Below are 20,534 nucleotides of genomic sequence, written 5' to 3'. Positions count from 1 at the left end.
TTATTTTCTTTTATTTGCCTTTTTATTGTCCTCTATTCCATTTTAAATGAATTCTAACATTTTAGTTTGTTTCTCAATTTATGTCCTTTCCGAGGTAACAATAATTTCGGTGTTAACACCTAGTTTTATCGTTCATAAATATGTATAAACATGATTTTGAATTCATTTAATTGAAAATTTTGAAAAATTTTACTAGAATTGGGTAGTCAGTATATAAGACTAGGGCTGTTCTTTGTTATCAGAGAGCACTAAATTCTAATACAAATACTACGTTACTAGTATTTTTAATGGTAACCAAGTGTTTAAGTTAAAAATTTTAAAAATCCGAAAGAATTTAACCCCTTCCCACACTTAAGATCTTGCAATGCCCTCATTTGCAAGAAATCAGTAACAATTTAAATTATTGAGGGTGATTAGCGTAGAAAAATAATTAAATTTTACCAAAGTTTCCAAACATATTGGCATTTGTTTGCTGAATGATAAATGGTGCACATCATTTGTTCATTCCGTTTTGTTGTTACATCACATTTGTTTTTCATTTTTTTCGTCAAAAGTACTAGCTTTTGCTGAACTTAATGCCAGTCTTTGAAAATGCGCTGTTTTACCCTGTTTTGTACATGAGATAAACTACAAACACATATATACATATTTTTGAAGTTGGGTTTTCACACCGCATTCAAAAATTATTAAAATCTAATAAAGTTAGAAAATTATAAAAGCTATTATAATAATAAAATAAGAAATAAGAAATAAAAAAATTAAGAATTAGTAACATTACAATAAAATAAACAAAAATATAAAATAAGAAAATTACGGATGAGGAGGATGGTTCCAGTATGGGTCCCAAGCGTATCCATAGATGCTGTAAAATGCTTGGGCCGGGTTATATGTAGGATATGGTGGTCGGCTCTCTAAAGTCCAAGGAGCAAATTCGGGCATAACGGTAGGAATGTAGTCTCTACCTACGTGTGTACAATGACTTATGATTTGGCTTTGATGATACTGCCAATCTTAAAATGCTTTTTGTCTAGCCATTTCATACTCTTGTCGAGCCATAAAAATTTGCATTTCCGTCATTGGATTACCCCTTCCCGGTTGACCTTGCTGTTGATCTCTCTCAACCTGTGGATGCCTGCCATCATAACGTGCTGCCGCATTGTTTCGTTTCTTTAAGACCTTAGCACCATGATAAACACGCAAATCTATTCTATCGCGGGGTTCTGGTTCTGCCATTAATAATCCCCCCGACTTCTATCCACACCGAGATATTCAACAATTAAAGTAATAAATATACCACCTCCTATTATGCTACCACACCTCATACCCCTAACCATAGTCAATAAATAATAACCCACACAAAAAGGTATACTTACAGCGCTGTGTGGGTCTCGAATACACATGTGGTAAAACAAATCCTGTTCATTTACCTTTTCCTTATTCTTACCTCGTTGTGTAATCGAATTGGCTAAAAACCTATGGATTACTCTTAATTCAGCTTTATCAATATCAAGATAAGAGTATAATCCCCCCTGGAATCGGCGATGGCTAGTCATCCTACTCCATACGTCATTTGTATCAAAATTCTCATCCACCCTCCTACCATAAACTATTAACCTCTGACAATCATAAGATGCTAGCTCCTCGGGCGTATATATACGTAAAGCCTGAGCCATATCTAGTAAAGACATATGGCGCATCTCCCCTCCTAATAAAAATCTAAGAAAACTACGATCGGTTAAAGTATCTACCCGATCATTTATTTCAATAGTACATAATAACTCTATACACCATTCTCTATACACAGGTCTATGCATGTTGAATAAACTTACCCAATCACTAAAAGTAGAATTACCATACCTTTGAGTAAGTAATTCCCTGATTGGCTCGGCCAATTCCACTACCTCTAATGGTGCTCAATCTATAACTCTGGGTACCTCAACATTATTAGACACAAGGTTGTGCAGGTTCTTTTGATATTTTGGATAGTCTATCCAATATCTATCAAATCTCAAATTCGGATGTAAATCTGCCTCATGAATGTTTGCATATGAAACAATTGGGTGAGGCATATCTTGTCGGTATTGGTTATTAATTTCCTGTTAATCTGCATCTTCCGGAGGAGCATTGCGAGCCTGGGATGAAGATTCACCCCTTTCAGTCTGCAAAATATATCAAACACAATTTTTGTGCATCCAAATATGCATTAGTTTTAGCAAAATCATAAATCTAAACAATTACAATGACATGTTTAATCCATATTAAACTCTATACACATTTTCAAAATATTAACAATTCTACACTTTTACAAATATACATATATGAAAATTTATACAAAGTTCCTTCGTATTTATCTTTTAAAACATGTCAAAAACAATCATTATAACAATTAAATAAGTTCCTCATGGCATTCATATCAATTAAATCAAGTTCATGCAATTTTGGTTCAAAAAGTCCACTTTAATCTTCATAAATCATGTTTAGGATCAAAGTTTTGATCATTTAGCAACCTAAACATGTTACACTACTCAATTTAGCATAAACTAGTAATAAAATTCGGCCATAACCTGTTTATATCAAAAAGCCCTAATTTTGCTCAAGAACACAAACCCTAGATTATTCAAAAATTGAAGTTCAAAGCTTCTAATAATGTTAAATAGCATCAATCTAGGTTATACAAGCATAATACACAAACAATTGAAGCATTATTACACTAGAAAGCATCAAAATCGAATTATGTATGAAATTGTTCAAGAACACTAAAATTCGGATTAAATGGTGTTTAGGTGTAGAAATTTACCAATTTTCTTGTGTAATTCCTTGATAATAGTCTCCTCATTGCGATTTTATGAAAGATTTGATGAAAAATGATGAAAAATGGCGAATTTGTGATGATTTTTCGTGGGTTTTTCGGGTGAAAATATGTGTGTGTGTGTTTGGAACTGGTCTGTTCGACCAGATAACCCATTTGGGTTTTGTGACCTCCGCGAGTGCGGTGGTGGACCCGTTTAAATCACCGCGAGTCGCGGCTATTTTTTTTTTAATAAAACCTTATAACTTTATAAAACATAAAATTAATTTAAAAATTAAAATTTTGTTTCTTTTTAGGATGAGGGCGTTTCGGATCGATGTCCTAGTCCGTCCCTCGACAAAAATTTTAAAATTTGTCATTTTTAAGCGCGGTTTTAAAAGCAAAGATTTTTGGGTTTTTTTTTAATGTTTTTGGCATACTTTAATTCGATAAGATTAAAAATAATGATAATAAAAGTTCTCGTCCCTCCCTCGGGTAAAGCAATTTCGGTTCAACGACCTAGTCTTCAACTCACGACGAATTTTAAAAATCATATTTTTAACTTAGCAAAATAAAGTAAATTTTTGTTTTTAAATTTACACCAAACTTAAATTAAAAATTCATATTATTAAAATTAAAAATTCACACCAAACTTATATTATATTTTTGTTTTTATACATACAAACTTATATTAAAAATATTAGTTTTTTAAATATTTACAATTTTAAAGAAGTTTACAATATTAATTTAATATTTATATATTAATTTTAAAAACATGGTAAAAATAAAATTAAAAATCTTTTTGGTCTTTTATCCCATTTTAATCAATCAAATATTATCAAAAATATACGCCCCTCTTTTCGGTAAAGTAATTTCGGTTCCATAACCTAGTTTAACTCGTGACGAATTTTTGAAATATTTTGGGTTGATTGATTAAAGATATTTATACCTTAAGAATAAACGTTAAATTTCGCAGTGATGTAATAAATTTTTGTATGATATCAATAATTTCAGTCGCAAGACCTAATTTTATTGAATACAAATTTAATACTTTATAGCGAACAATTTAGCGTTTATTATCAAAAGGTTAAAAATAAAAATAAAAATGAAAATGAAAACTGTACAAACTTACCTGTGAAATATATTTCTTAATGATATGCTCTAGCCCACTCATAAGATAGTCGGACTAATTGATTTTCCATGGCTACATAGGCGTAACCTCGAGCATTTATCGTTTTTTCTTCTAAACATATGAACGGTCCGTCTCTGCATAAAGTAACAAATTCGGTGTTTGAATAGGTTTGATTATTTGAACATTTACCTTCGTGTGACCATTTTCCGCATTTGTGACATCTTTCAAGGTGTCGTGCTCTTCTTTTCGCTGCGGATTTTGATTTTCCTTTACCAAATTGTAACTTATTATTTTCGCATCTGGATTCTTTTCTTACTCCGTCCAATTTTTCTCTGATTACTGATACTATTTTACTTGGAAGGGTGTCATTATTACGTTTAGTAATCAAAGCGTGTAGCATTAGACCATGGTTTAATTCACAGGAAGTCTTCATTTCGTAAAACCTAAAAAAAATAAAAATTTAGAATGGGGGGAGAAGACTAGTTCTTTAGGGTCTGCTAGGGAAAGACCATTCGGGTTCCATTTTCGAGAACTATACGAAAACAGAAAATCTAACTCTAACAGAAATACATATTATCCTTTAAAAACTTGATTCTCCCCACACTTAGTTAGCTGTGGTATCGAAATTGTGGTTAACTTCGTTGTCGACTTCTATCGGACTATCTATGTAATGTTTAACTCTGTAACCATTAACCTTAAATTCAATTCCATTTGAATTTATTAATTCTATTATTCCGTATGGGAAAACTCTTTTGACTATGAATGGTCCAGACCATCTTGATTTCAATTTTCCAGGAAATAGCTTGAATCGTGAATTGAAAAGAAGAACTCTGTCTCCTTCTTTAAATTCTTTTAAACTTCTGATTCTTTTATCATGCCATTTCTTCGTTCTTTCTTTATAGATTAACAAATTTTTGTATGCTTCTTGTCTTAATTCTTCTAATTCGTTTAGTTGACTTAATCGTAGACGTCCGGCTTAATGTAAATCAAGATTACATGTCTTCAAAGCCCAAAATGCTTTGTGTTCAATTTCTACTGGAAGATGACATGCTTTTCCGTAAACGAGTTTAAAAGGTGTGGTTCCAATTGGAGTTTTGTAGGCTGTTCTAAAAGCCCAGAGTGCATCCTCCAATTTAATTGTAACACCCCGCTTTTCCGTACACGCTTAAAGGTACACACCTAATCAATTATACGTCTATAACTTGCTCGTTATGTGGCTAAGTTAGCTAACATGTTAGTTACTTGAGAATGTGTATATTATAAATGTTGAATGCATGCGCGAACGTGTTTACCTACGTGTCACGATGGCATTGAGTCGTGTGAGACTCAAGGTTGGGGTTAGTATGTGTATTAAAGTGAGCGTTTGGGTTATTAGTTAAGGAAACCTTGGAAAATTGATTAGCTAGTCGAGGGCACCAGTTCCAGGCAATTGTCGCGCCGCGATACAGGGCTCCGCGACGCGACACATCAAGCAAAGATTTGATCAGAACTTGGATTAAAGGGTGCTGTTTTTCATGTGTTTCGTCGCGCCGCGACGTTTAGTGCCGCGCCGCGGCAGGCCTGCTGGCCAGGTTCCGGTTTTAGGTTAAATTAAGAGATTTTGAGGGGCAAAATGGTAAATGGACGTATAGATCAGATGGGTGCATTAAATCTGGTCCACTAGTTCATTTATTTCATTTTCCTTTTTCATTTTCTTTCAATTTCTCTCCCAAAACTCTAACACCCATTTGGATTCAAAGTGAGATTGAGAGAGGAAGGATTTAGGGTTGATCTTTGGAGCAAGTATTAAAGTTGTACCTTGTGACTCTAGCTACGTGGTGATAGTCTCGGTAAGTTCTAACTCTAAGTTTCGAGTTTTAATTGATTATGGCTAGGGTTTTGGTTAATAGAAGCTTGTATGACCCATTTGGGAGTAAAATGGGTGAATTTGGGTTAGGTTGTTGTAATGAAACCCTAATGGCCATAATCTAGGGTTTTGGTCTTGTAATTGTGAGTTTGAAAGTGTTAATGGTATTGTAAGCATTAAACACTTGTTAGAATTGAAAGAGATGTCATTTGGGTCAAGAATGTACTAGTTGACCTAGTTTGGGTGAAATGGGTATGAATTAACCTAAGTTTGTGTTAGTTGATGTTAGTAGACTTAATTTACTAGCTTTAGTGATTAAAGTTGGGTCTTGGCCATTTAAGGGCGGTTTTGGTATGGTTGAGTCATTTAATGCGAATTGGGTCATTAAATGCTCAAGTAAGTGTAATGTGGTTAATTCCACTAGTTGTGTAATCGAATGTGTACTTATGTAATTAGGTACTTTGCTTTGAAGCCTTCGGAAGCATTTAAATCACCACCGAAGTGTTAAGGTGAGTGGAATAATTATATGCGTAGGTATATAATATATTTATTTATGGTAGCATGAGATGTGAAGTGTCGAGGTGTTAAGACACCACGTTTCACGTGACGAGTGAAGCATCGAGGTGTTAAGAAGCCACTCGAGGTGAAGCATCGAGGTGTTAAGATGCCACCTAGGAGTGAAGTGTCGAGGTGTTAAGACGCCACTCCATGTTAAAGGGTGAAGTGTCGAGGTGTTAAGACGCCACCCGAGGGTGAAGTATCGAGGTGTTAAGATGCCACCCGGGGGTTAGTGATACGAGGTGCTAAGTACACTAATGGATGTTATGAACACCAATGGGAAATTCGAGTACCATCCCTTGTACGATTGGTTAACCATGGTTATTGTGTTGTAGTGTAAGCATATTATATTGTACGGTTTGTATATATGCTATTGCATTGCTAGCTTGTGATATTGGAAGTTTATAGTTTATAATTGAGATGATAAGCTAATTGTGTTGCTAGCATGTATGCGGTATGTGTTTAAGTGTTTGCAAGTAAGTATATTATATATGTACGTGTATAATTATTGCATTCACTAAGCGTTAGCTTACCCCTCTCGTTGTTTATCTTTTTAGTCGCAGGTACGGATAAGGGCAAAGGGGTTATCGGGCATTAAGTGGCCCTTGATGATGTTTTGTTGAAGCTTGGAAGTTGGCCTAATGTTTTGGGTAGTTTAGTCCCAAACCATGCTCGAGTGTCGTTTGGGTTATAAACTATCAATTGTAGTGGGTCAAACTTGTATTGAATTTGATTAATGGCCTTCGTGCCTTTTGTAACATTTAAATTGTTGTACGTTTAAGTGGATCTTGTGGAATGGTTTACATATTTAATTGGCGCGTAAATGTGTTGTATAAAAAAAAAATTTATCGTATGGAATACGGGTTGGGTTGTTTCAAGTGGTATCAGAGCATGGTCTAAGGGATTTAGGCGACTTGAGATAGGAGCCTAGACTTAGACTTTATTGTGTATGCACGTTATGCGGGACTTGTAGGAGACGGGTCGGACCGGGGAGTTGATTAGTGCTTAGGTTTATGTGAACTAACCTTGCGCTAATTGTTTTGTGTGGTGTTAGCAATCGTCAAGCAAGATAGACGTTGTACTAGCGAGTTAATGCGACGTGCTCGCGTAACAATGATTAGCTACCATTGTTACGGGTTCAAATCGTGTCAAACAAGCGATGTACGACGATTGTTGAGCAAGATGGGGTAGTGTGGTGTATATGTATATACTTATGTGTTAAATCCTTTTCGTCTCGTTGTTTAATCTACTCCGTCTTATAGAATGAAGATAAGAAACGGGCATGATATCAACGGCGGAGGTACTAGTGAAGAAGTCGAGTTTACGGCCAAGGTTGAGGCCATTTTGAAAAGGCATCATGAGGCTTTTCTCGAGGACGTTAAGAAGATGTTCCTAGATACGATTGACGAGCAATTAGTCAATGTGGTAAAGGATCAAGTTAAGGCCGTTCTTCGAGAAGATAATGTGGGAAGACGGGACTTTTTCTATAAGAATTTCAAGGACTCTCAACCTCCCTCTTTTGATGGTGAAAGAGATCCTCTTAAGAGCACCCGTTGGATCTCCGATATGGAGGGGGCCTTCCGTACTTGTGAATGTCCTCTCGATAAGAGGACAAGGTACGGGTGTAGTATGTTGAGGGGCGATGCCAAGTTGTGGTGGGACGTAAAGCTCCAAGTTTATGGTGAAGAGCAATGCATGGAATTCACTTGGGATGAATTTGTAGTGACCCGAACTTTTCCATGTTTATATATATTAATTGAGATTGATGTTTACATGATTAAATGTTTCCAACATGTTAAGCAATCAAACTTGTTAAGACTTGATTAATTGAAATAGGTTTCATATAGACAATTGACCACCCAAGTTGACCGGTGATTCACGAACGTTAAAACTTGTAAAAAAAACTATATGATGACATATATATGGTTATATATATAGTTAACATGATATTATGATAAGTAAACATATCATTAATTATATTAACAATGAACTACATATGTAAAAACAAGACTACTAACTTAATGATTTTGAAACGAGACATATATGTAACGTTTATCGTTGTAACGACATTTAATGTATATATATCATATTAAGAGATATTCGTACATCATAATATCATGATAATATAATAATTTAAAATCTCTTTTGTTATTATAAACATTGGGTTAACAACATTTAACAAGATCGTTAACCTAAAGGTTTCAAAACAACACTTACATGTAACGACTAACGATGACTTAACGACTCAGTTAAAATGTATATACATGTAGTGTTTTAATATGTATTTATACACTTTTGAAAGACTTCAATACACTTATCAAAATACTTCTACTTAACAAAAATGCTTACAATTACATTCTCGTTCAGTTTCATCAACAATTCTACTCGTATGCACCCGTATTCGTACTCGTACAATACACAGCTTTTAGATGTATGTACTATTGGTATATACACTCCAATGATCAGCTCTTAGCAGCCCATGTGAGTCACCTAACACATGTGGGAACCATCATTTGGCAACTAGCATGAAATATCTCATAAGATTACAAAAAATATGAGTAATCATTCATGACTTATTTACATGAAAACAAAATTACATATCCTTTATATCTAATCCATACACCAACGACCAAAAACACCTACAAACACTTTCATTCTTCAATTTTCTTCATCTAATTGAACTCTCTCAAGTTCTATCTTCAAGTTCTAAGTGTTCTTCATAAATTCCAAAAGTTCTAGTTTCATAAAATCAAGAATACTTTCAAGTTTGCTAGCTCACTTCCAATCTTGTAAGGTGATCATCCAACCTCAAGAAATCTTTGTTTCTTACAGTAGGTTATCATTCTAATACAAGGTAATAATCATATTCAAACTTTGGTTCAATTTCTATAACTATAACAATCTTATTTCAAGTGATGATCTTACTTGAACTTGTTTTCGTGTCATGATTTTGCTTCAAGAACTTTGAGCCATCCAAGGATCCATTGAAGCTAGATCCATTTTTCTCTTTTCCAGTAGGTTCATCCAAGGAACTTAAGGTAGTAATGATGTTCATAACATCATTCGATTCATACATATAAAGCTATCTTATTCGAAGGTTTAAACTTGTAATCACTAGAACATAGTTTAGTTAATTCTAAACTTGTTCGCAAACAAAAGTTAATCCTTCTAACTTGACTTTTAAAATCAACTAAACACATGTTCTATATCTATATGATATGCTAACTTAATGATTTAAAACCTGGAAACACGAAAAACACCGTAAAACCGGATTTACGCCGTCGTAGTAACACCGCGGGCTGTTTTGGGTTAGTTAATTAAAAACTATGATAAACTTTGATTTAAAAGTTGTTATTCTGAGAAAATGATTTTTATTATGAACATGAAACTATATCCAAAAATTATGGTTAAACTCAAAGTGGAAGTATGTTTTCTAAAATGGTCATCTAGACGTCGTTCTTTCGACTGAAATGACTACCTTTACAAAAACGACTTGTAACTTATTTTTCCGACTAGAAACCTATACGTTTTTTGTTTAGATTCATAAAATAGAGTTCAATATGAAACCATAGCAATTTGATTCACTCAAAACGGATTTAAAATGAAGAAGTTATGGGTAAAACAAGATTGGATAATTTTTCTCATTTTAGCTACGTGAAAATTGGTAACAAATCTATTCCAACCATAACTTAATCAACTTGTATTATATATTATGTAATCTTGAGATACCATAGACACGTATACAATGTTTCGACCTATCATGTCGACACATCTATATATATTTCGGAACAACCATAGACACTCTATATGTGAATGTTGGAGTTAGCTATACAGGGTTGAGGTTGATTCCAAAATATATATAGTTTGAGTTGTGATCAATACTGAGATACGTATACACTGGGTCGTGGATTGATTCAAGATAATATTTATCGATTTATTTCTGTACATCTAACTGTGGACAACTAGTTGTAGGTTACTAACGAGGACAGCTGACTTAATAAACTTAAAACATCAAAATATATTAAAAGTGTTGTAAATATATTTTGAACATACTTTGATATATATGTATATATTGTTATAGGTTCGTGAATCAACCAGTGGCCAAGTCTTACTTCCCGACGAAGTAAAAATCTGTGAAAGTGAGTTATAGTCCCACTTTTAAAATCTAATATTTTTGGGATGAGAATACATGCAGGTTTTATAAATGATTTACAAAATAGACACAAGTACGTGAAACTACATTCTATGGTTGAATTATCGAAATCGAATATGCCCCTTTTTATTAAGTCTGGTAATCTAAGAATTAGGGAACAGACACCCTAATTGACGCGAATCCTAAAGATAGATCTACTGGGCCTAACAAACCCCATCCAAAGTACCGGATGCTTTAGTACTTCGAAATTTATATCATATCCGAAGGGTGTCCCGGAATGATGGGGATATTCTTATATATGCATCTTGTTATTGTCGATTACCAGGTGTTCACCATATGAATGATTTTTATCTCTATGTATGGGATGTGTATTGAAATATGAAATTTTGTGGTCTATTGTTACGATTTGATATATATAGGTTAAACCTATAACTCACCAACATTTTTGTTGACGTTTTAAGCATGTTTATTCTCAGGTGATTATTAAGAGCTTCCGCTGTCGCATACTTAAATAAGGACAAGATTTGGAGTCCATGCTTGTATGATATTGTGTAAAAACTGCATTCAAGAAACTTATTTTGTTGTAACATATTTGTATTGTAAACCATTATGTAATGGTCGTGTGTAAACAGGATATATTAGATTATCATTATTTGATAATCTACGTAAAGCTTTTTAAACCTTTATTGATGAAATAAAGGTTATGGTTTGTTTAAAAATGAATGCAGTCTTTGAAAAACGTCTCATATAGAGGTCAAAACCTCGCAACGAAATCAATTAATATGGAACGTTTTTAATCAATAAGAACGGGACATTTCAGTTGGTATCCGAGCGTTGGTCTTAGAGAACCAGAAAATTTGCATTAGTGTGTCTTATCGAGTTTGTTAGGATGCATTAGTGAGTCTGGACTTCGACCGTGTTTTCTTTAAAAATGATTGCTTAACATTTTTGTTGGAAACTATATATTTTTAACATATGAATATTATGTGATATATTAATCTCTTAACGTGTTTGATATTATGTGATAGATGTCTACCTCTAGAACAAGTCCCATTGACTCACCTAATAATAATGAAGAGTCAAATGTAAATTGGAATAATTTGTGGACTGATTCACAAGTTCCCGAAGAGGAACCGGAAGAAGAGTCGGAACCGGAAGAAGAATCGGAACCGGAAGAAGAATCGGAACCGGATGAAGAAATAGAACCGGTGGGGGAAATAATAAAACGGTTAAGTAAAAGAAAATCCTCAACCAACCGACCAAAGTTAATTATGGTCAATGGTGTTTCCGCCAAGGAAGCAAAATATTGGGAGGATTACCAATTCTCCGATGAATCGGATTCCGACGAGAATTCCGATGATGTTATAGAAATTACCCCAACTGAATTTAAAAAGGCAAAAGAAAATAATAAGGGAAAGGGCATAAAAATAGAGAAATCTAATTCCAACCCCGATGAACTTTATATGTATCGTCAACCCCCGAAGTCCTTAAGTTGTAACAATGACCCGGGAACCTCTAAACCACCAGGTTTTTCTAAACCAATGTGGACAACGACGGTTCGTATTAGGGGAACATCATATATGAAATGTCCCGTTCTTATTGATTAAAAACGTTCCATATTAATTGATTTCGTTGCGAGGTTTTGACCTCTATATGAGACGTTTTTCAAAGACTGCATTCATTTTTAAACAAACCATAACCTTTATTTCATCAATAAAGGTTTAAAAAGCTTTACGTAGATTATCAAATAATGATAATCTAAAATATCCTGTTTACACACGACCATTACATAATGGTTTACAATACAAATATGTTACAACAAAATAAGTTTCTTGAATGCAGTTTTTACACAATATCATACAAGCATGGACTCCAAATCTTGTCCTTATTTAAGTATGCGACAGCGGAAGCTCTTAATAATCACCTGAGAATAAACATGCTTAAAACGTCAACAAAAATGTTGGTGAGTTATAGGTTTAACCTATATATATCAAATCGTAACAATAGACCACAAGATTTCATATTTCAATACACATCCCATACATAGAGATAAAAATCATTCATATGGTGAACACCTGGTAACCGACAATAACAAGATGCATATATAAGAATATCCCCATCATTCCGGGACACCCTTCGGATATGATATAAATTTCGAAGTACTAAAGCATCCGGTACTTTGGATGGGGTTTGTTAGGCCCAATAGATCTATCTTTAGGATTCGCGTCAATTAGGGTGTCTGTTCCCTAATTCATAGATTACCAGACTTAATAAAAAGGGGCATATTCGATTTCGATAATTCAACCATAGAATGTAGTTTCACGTACTTGTGTCTATTTTGTAAATCATTTATAAAACCTGCATGTATTCTCATCCCAAAAATATTAGATTTTAAAAGTGGGACTATAACTCACTTTCACAGATTTTTACTTCGTCGGGAAGTAAGACTTGGCCACTGGTTGATTCACGAACCTATAACAATATATACATATATATCAAAGTATGTTCAAAAATATATTTACAACACTTTTAATATATTTTGATGTTTTAAGTTTATTAAATCAGCTGTCCTCGTTAGTAACCTACAACTAGTTATCCACAGTTAGATGTACAGAAATAAATCGATAAATATTATCTTGAATCAATCCACGACCCAGTGTATACGTATCTCAGTATTGATCACAACTCAAACTATATATATTTTGGAATCAACCTCAACCCTGTATAGCTAACTCCAACATTCACATATAGAGTGTCTATGGTTGTTCCGAAATATATATAGATGTGTCGACATGATAGGTCGAAACATTGTATACGTGTCTATGGTATCTCAAGATTACATAATATACAATACAAGTTGATTAAGTTATGGTTGGAATAGATTTGTTACCAATTTTCACGTAGCTAAAATGAGAAAAATTATCCAATCTTGTTTTACCCATAACTTCTTCATTTTAAATCCGTTTTGAGTGAATCAAATTGCTATGGTTTCATATTGAACTCTATTTTATGAATCTAAACAAAAAAAGTATAGGTTTCTAGTCGGAAAAATAAGTTACAAGTCGTTTTTGTAAAGGTAGTCATTTCAGTCGAAAGAACGACGTCTAGATGACCATTTTAGAAAACATACTTCCACTTTGAGTTTAACCATAATTTTTGGATATAGTTTCATGTTCATAATAAAAATCATTTTCTCAGAATAACAACTTTTAAATCAAAGTTTATCATAGTTTTTAATTAACTAACCCAAAACAGCCCGCGGTGTTACTACGACGGCGTAAATCCGGTTTTACTGTGTTTTTCGTGTTTCCAGGTTTTAAATCATTAAGTTAGCATATCATATAGATATAGAACATGTGTTTAGTTGATTTTAAAAGTCAAGTTAGAAGGATTAACTTTTGTTTGCGAACAAGTTTAGAATTAACTAAACTATGTTCTAGTGATTACAAGTTTAAACCTTCGAATAAGATAGCTTTATATGTATGAATCGAATGATGTTATGAACATCATTACTACCTTAAGTTCCTTGGATGAACCTACTGGAAAAGAGAAAAATGGATCTAGCTTCAATGGATCCTTGGATGGCTCAAAGTTCTTGAAGCAAAATCATGACACGAAAACAAGTTCAAGTAAGATCATCACTTGAAATAAGATTGTTATAGTTATAGAAATTGAACCAAAGTTTGAATATGATTATTACCTTGTATTAGAATGATAACCTACTGTAAGAAACAAAGATTTCTTGAGGTTGGATGATCACCTTACAAGATTGGAAGTGAGCTAGCAAACTTGAAAGTATTCTTGATTTTATGAAACTAGAACTTTTGGAATTTATGAAGAACACTTAGAACTTGAAGATAGAACTTGAGAGAGATCAATTAGATGAAGAAAATTGAAGAATGAAAGTGTTTGTAGGTGTTTTTGGTCGTTGGTGTATGGATTAGATATAAAGGATATGTAATTTTGTTTTCATGTAAATAAGTCATGAATGATTACTCATATTTTTGTAATTTTATGAGATATTTCATGCTAGTTGCCAAATGATGGTTCCCACATGTGTTAGGTGACTCACATGGGCTGCTAAGAGCTGATCATTGGAGTGTATATACCAATAGTACATACATCTAAAAGCTGTGTATTGTACGAGTACGAATACGGGTGCATACGAGTAGAATTGTTGATGAAACTGAATGAGGATGTAATTGTAAGCATTTTTGTTAAGTAGAAGTATTTTGATAAGTGTATTGAAGTCTTTCAAAAGTGTATAAATACATATTAAAACACTACATGTATATACATTTTAACTGAGTCGTTAAGTCATCGTTAGTCGTTACATGTAAATGTTGTTTTGAAACCTTTAGGTTAACGATCTTGTTAAATGTTGTTAACCCAATGTTTATAATATCAAAAGAGATTTTAAATTATTATATTATCATGATATTATGATTTACGAATATCTCTTAATATGATATATATACATTAAATGTCGTTACAACGATAATCGTTACATATATGTCTCGTTTCAAAATCATTAAGTTAGTAGTCTTGTTTTTACATATGTAGTTCATTGTTAATATACTTAATGATATGTTTAATTATCATAATATAATGTTAACTATATATATAACCATATATATGTCATCATATAGTTTTTACAAGTTTTAACGTTCGTGAATCACCGGTCAACTTGGGTGGTCAATTGTCTATATGAAACCTATTTCAATTAATCAAGTCTTAACAAGTTTGATTGCTTAACATGTTGGAAACATTTAATCATGTAAATATCAATCTTAATTAATATATATAAACATGGAAAAGTTCGGGTCACTACAGTACCTACCCGTTAAATAAATTTCGTCCCGAAATTTTAAGCTGTTGAAGGTGTTGACGAATCTTCTGGAAATAGATGCGGGTATTTCTTCTTCATCTGATCTTCACGCTCCCAGGTGAACTCGGGTCCTCTACGAGCATTCCATCGAACCTTAACAATTGGTATCTTGTTTTGCTTAAGTCTTTTAACCTCACGACCCATTATTTCGACGGGTTCTTCGATGAATTGAAGTTTTTCGTTGATTTGGATTTCATCTAACGGAATAGTGAGATCTTCTTTAGCAAAACATTTCTTTAAATTCGAGACGTGGAAAGTGTTATGTACAGCCGCGAGTTGTTGAGGTAACTCTAGTCGGTAAGCTACTGGTCCGACACGATCAATAATCTTGAATGGTCCAATATACCTTGGATTTAATTTCCCTCGTTTACCAAATCGAACAACGCCTTTCCAAGGTGCAACTTTAAGCATGACCATCTCTCCAATTTCAAATTCTATATCTTTTCTTTTAATGTCAGCGTAGCTCTTTTGTCGACTTTGGGCGGTTTTCAACCGTTGTTGAATTTGGATGATCTTCTCGGTAGTTTCTTGTATAATCTCCGGACCCGTAATCTGTCTATCCCCCACTTCACTCCAACAAATCGGAGACCTGCACTTTCTACCATAAAGTGCTTCAAACGGCGCCATCTCAATGCTTGAATGGTAGCTGTTGTTGTAGGAAAATTCTGCTAACGGTAGATGTCGATCCCAACTGTTTCCGAAATCAATAACACATGCTCGTAGCATGTCTTCAAGCGTTTGTATCGTCCTTTCGCTCTGCCCATCAGTTTGTGGATGATAGGCAGTACTCATGTCTAGACGAGTTCCTAATGCTTGCTGTAATGTCTGCCAGAATCTTGAAATAAATCTGCCATCCCTATCAGAGATAATAGAGATTGGTATTCCATGTCTGGAGACGACTTCCTTCAAATACAGTCGTGCTAACTTCTCCATCTTGTCATCTTCTCTTATTGGTAGGAAGTGTGCTGATTTGGTGAGACGATCAACTATTACCCAAATAGTATCAAAACCACTTGCAGTCCTTGGCAATTTAGTGATGAAATCCATGGTAATGTTTTCCCATTTCCATTCCGGGATTTCGGGTTGTTGAAGTAGACCTGATGGTTTTTGATGCTCAGCTTTGACCTTAGAACACGTCAAACATTCTCCTACGTATTTAGCAACATCGGCTTTCATACCCGGCCACCAAAAATATTTCTTGAGGTCCTTGTACATCTTCCCCGTTCCAGGATGTATTGAGTATCTGGTTTTATGAGCTTCTCTAAGTACCATTTCTCTCATATCTCCAAATTTTGGTACCCAAATCCTTTCAGCCCTATACCGGGTTCCGTCTTCCCGAATATTAAGATGCTTCTCCGATCCTTTGGGTATTTCATCCTTTAAATTTCCCTCTTTTAAAACTCCTTGTTGCGCCTCCTTTATTTGAGTAGTAATGTTATTATGAATCATTATATTCATAGATTTTACTCGAATGGGTTCTCTATCCTTCCTGCTCAAGGCATCGGCTACCACATTTGCCTTCCCCGGGTGGTAACGAATCTCAAAATCGTAATCATTCAATAATTCAATCCACCTACGCTGCCTCATATTCAGTTGTTTCTGATTAAATATGTGTTGAAGACTTTTGTGGTCGGTATATATAATACTTTTGACCCCATATAAGTAGTGCCTCCAAGTCTTTAATGCAAAAACAACCGCGCCTAATTCCAAATCATGCGTTGTATAATTTTGTTCGTGAATCTTCAATTGTCTAGACGCATAAGCAATCACCTTCGTTCGTTGCATTAATACACAACCGAGACCTTGCTTTGATGCGTCACAATAAATCACAAAATCATCATTCCCTTCAGGCAATGACAATATAGGTGCCGTAGTTAGCTTTTTCTTTAATAACTGAAACGCTTTCTCTTGTTCATCATTCCATTCAAATTTCTTCCCTTTATGCGTTAATGCAGTCAAGGGTTTTGCTATTCTGGAAAAGTCTTGGATGAACCTTCTGTAGTAACCAGCTAGTCCTAAAAACTGGCGTATGTGTTTCGGAGTTTTCGGGGTTTCCCACTTTTCAACAGTTTCTATCTTTGCCGGATCCACCTTAATACCTTCTTTGTTCACTATGTGACCTAGGAATTGAACTTCTTCCAACCAAAATGCACACTTTGAAAACTTAGCGTACAATTCTTCCTTCCTCAATACTTCTAACACCTTTCTCAAATGTTCACCGTGTTCTTGGTCATTCTTTGAGTAAATAAGTATGTCATCAATGAAAACAATGACAAACTTGTCAAGGTATGGTCCACACACTCGGTTCATAAGGTCCATGAACACAGCTGGTGCATTAGTTAAACCAAACGGCATGACCATAAACTCGTAATGACCGTAACGTGTTCTGAAAGCAGTCTTTGGAATATCATCTTCTTTCACCCGCATTTGATGATACCCGGAACGTAAGTCAATCTTTGAATAAACAGACGAGCCTTGTAGTTGATCAAATAAGTCGTCGATTCTCGGTAGTGGGTAGCGGTTCTTGATGGTAAGTTTGTTCAACTCTCGGTAGTCGATACACAACCTGAATGTACCATCTTTCTTCTTGACAAACAAAACAGGAGCTCCCCACGGTGATGTGCTTGGTCGAATGAAACCACGCTCTAAAAGTTCTTGTAATTGGCTTTGCAGTTCTTTCATCTCGCTGGGTGCGAGTCTGTAAGGAGCACGAGCTATTGGTGCAGCTCCTGGTACAAGATCTATTTGAAATTCAACGGATCGATGTGGGGGTAATCCCGGTAATTCTTTCGGAAATACATCGGGAAATTCTTTTGCAATGGGAACATCATTGATGCTCTTTTCTTCAGTTTGTACTTTCTCGACGTGTGCTAGAACAGCATAGCAACCTTTTCTTATTAGTTTTTGTGCCTTCAAATTACTAATAAGATGTAGCTTCGTGTTGCCCTTTTCTCCGTACACCATTAAGGGTTTTCCTTTTTCTCGTATAATGCGAATTGCATTTTTGTAACAAACGATCTCCGCTTTCACTTCTTTCAACCAGTCCATACCGATTATCACATCAAAACTCCCTAACTCTACTGGTATCAAATCAATCTTAAATGTTTCGCTAACCAGTTTAATTTCTCGATTCCGACATATATTATCTGCTGAAATTAATTTACCATTTGCTAATTCGAGTAAAAATTTACTATCCAAAGGCGTCAATGGACAACTTAATTTAGCACAAAAATCTCTACTCATATAGCTTCTATCCGCACCCGAATCAAATAAAACGTAAGCAGATTTATTGTCAATAAGAAACGTACCCGTAACAAGCTCCGGGTCTTCCTGTGCCTCTACCGCATTAATATTGAAAACTCTTCCACGGCCTTGTCCATTCGTGTTCTCCTGGTTCGGGCAATTTCTAATAATGTGGCCTGGTTTTCCACATTTATAACAAACTACATTGGCATAACTTGCTCCGACACTACTTGCTCCGCCATTACTCGTTCCGACACCATTTGTTCCTTTCGTTCTATTAACCCCTGGTCCGTAGACCTCACACTTCGCCGCGCTATGACCATTTCTTTTACACTTGTTGCAAAATTTGGTGCAGAACCCCGAGTGATTCTTTTCACACCTTTGACATAGTTGCTTCTGATTGTTGTTGTTGTTGCGGTTATTATTGTTGTTGGGATGATTGTTGTAGTTGCTGTTGTTGTTGTTGTTGTTGTTGTTGTTGTTGGGCCGTTTGTTGTAGTTGCGATTGATGTTGCGATTGTTGGGATAATTATTGCGATTGTTGTTGTAATTGCTGTTGTTGTTGTATTGGTGATTCTTATCACCGTTTTCCTCCCACTTTCTTTTGACTTGCTTCACATTGGCCTCTTCAGCAGTCTGTTCTTTAATTCTTTCTTCAATCTGGTTCACTAGTTTGTGAGCCATTCTACATGCCTGTTGTATGGAGGCGGGCTCGTGTGAACTTATATCTTCTTGGATTCTTTCCGGTAATCCTTTCACAAACGCGTCGATCTTCTCTTCCTCATCTTCGAATGCTCCCGGACACAATAGGCACAATTCTGTGAATCGTCTTTCGTACGTGGTAATATCAAATCCTTGGGTTCGTAACCCTCTAAGTTCTGTCTTGAGCTTATTGACCTCGGTTCTGGGACGGTACTTCTCGTTCATCAAGTGCTTGAATGCTGACCACGGTAGTGCGTACGCATCATCTTGTCCCACTTGCTCTAGATAGGTATTCCACCATGTTAACGCAGAACCTGTGAAGGTATGCGTAGCGTACTTCACTTTGTCCTCTTCAGTACACTTACTTATGGCAAACACCGATTCAGCCTTCTCGGTCCACCGTTTCAATCCGATCGGTCCTTCGGTTCCATCAAATTCCAAAGGTTTGCAGGCAGTGAATTCTTTGTAGGTGCATCCTACACGATTTCCTGTACTGCTAGATCCAAGGTTATTGTTGGTATGTAGCGCAGCCTGTACTGCGGCTATGTTTGAAGCTAGAAAAGTACGGAATTCCTCTTCATTCATATTCACGGTGTGTCGAGTAGTCGGTGCCATTTCCTTCAAAATAGTTAAATGGAACAAGTTAATCATACAGAATATTAAGAGTAGTTAATAGTATTTCATAGCATAATATGAACTCATTTATAAAAGCTTTTTCTTCATATTAGCGTTTTATAAGTTTAAATTCGGGTAGTACCTACCCGTTAAGTTCATACTTAGTAGCTAATATACAATTCAACTACTACAATTCTATATGAAAAACTGATTATAATAATATTTCGCGTTCAAACTTTTATACAATAATTTACAAACTTACAATACCGCTTATTTTACATAAAGCATGAAATATAGCACACAATAACTTTGATACAAGATAGTTGTGAAGACAATTCTAGCTAGTACACAAGTTGTTCAGCAAAGGCAATAAAGACACGTAATTCATACGTCCAGAAACAAGTCATGCATTCTGGTTTTACTAGGACTACTTCCCATCCTTGGTCTTGTGCAACATAACCATTATGGCCGTTGATAAGACAGCGTGTTGTAACTTCATCAAAGGGACGATGGTTACGTAATGTCCAACAGTCCCGTAATAATCTAAACACCTCATTTCTTACCCCAATTACCGACTCCGTCACTTGTGGAAACGTTTTGTTTAATAGT

The sequence above is a fragment of the Rutidosis leptorrhynchoides genome, chromosome 11, assembly GCF_046630445.1.
Source record: "Rutidosis leptorrhynchoides isolate AG116_Rl617_1_P2 chromosome 11, CSIRO_AGI_Rlap_v1, whole genome shotgun sequence".
NCBI classification, from domain to species: Eukaryota; Viridiplantae; Streptophyta; class Magnoliopsida; order Asterales; family Asteraceae; genus Rutidosis; species Rutidosis leptorrhynchoides.
The sequence above is the reverse complement of the archived record's forward strand: the minus strand, read 5'-3'. Positions refer to the sequence as shown.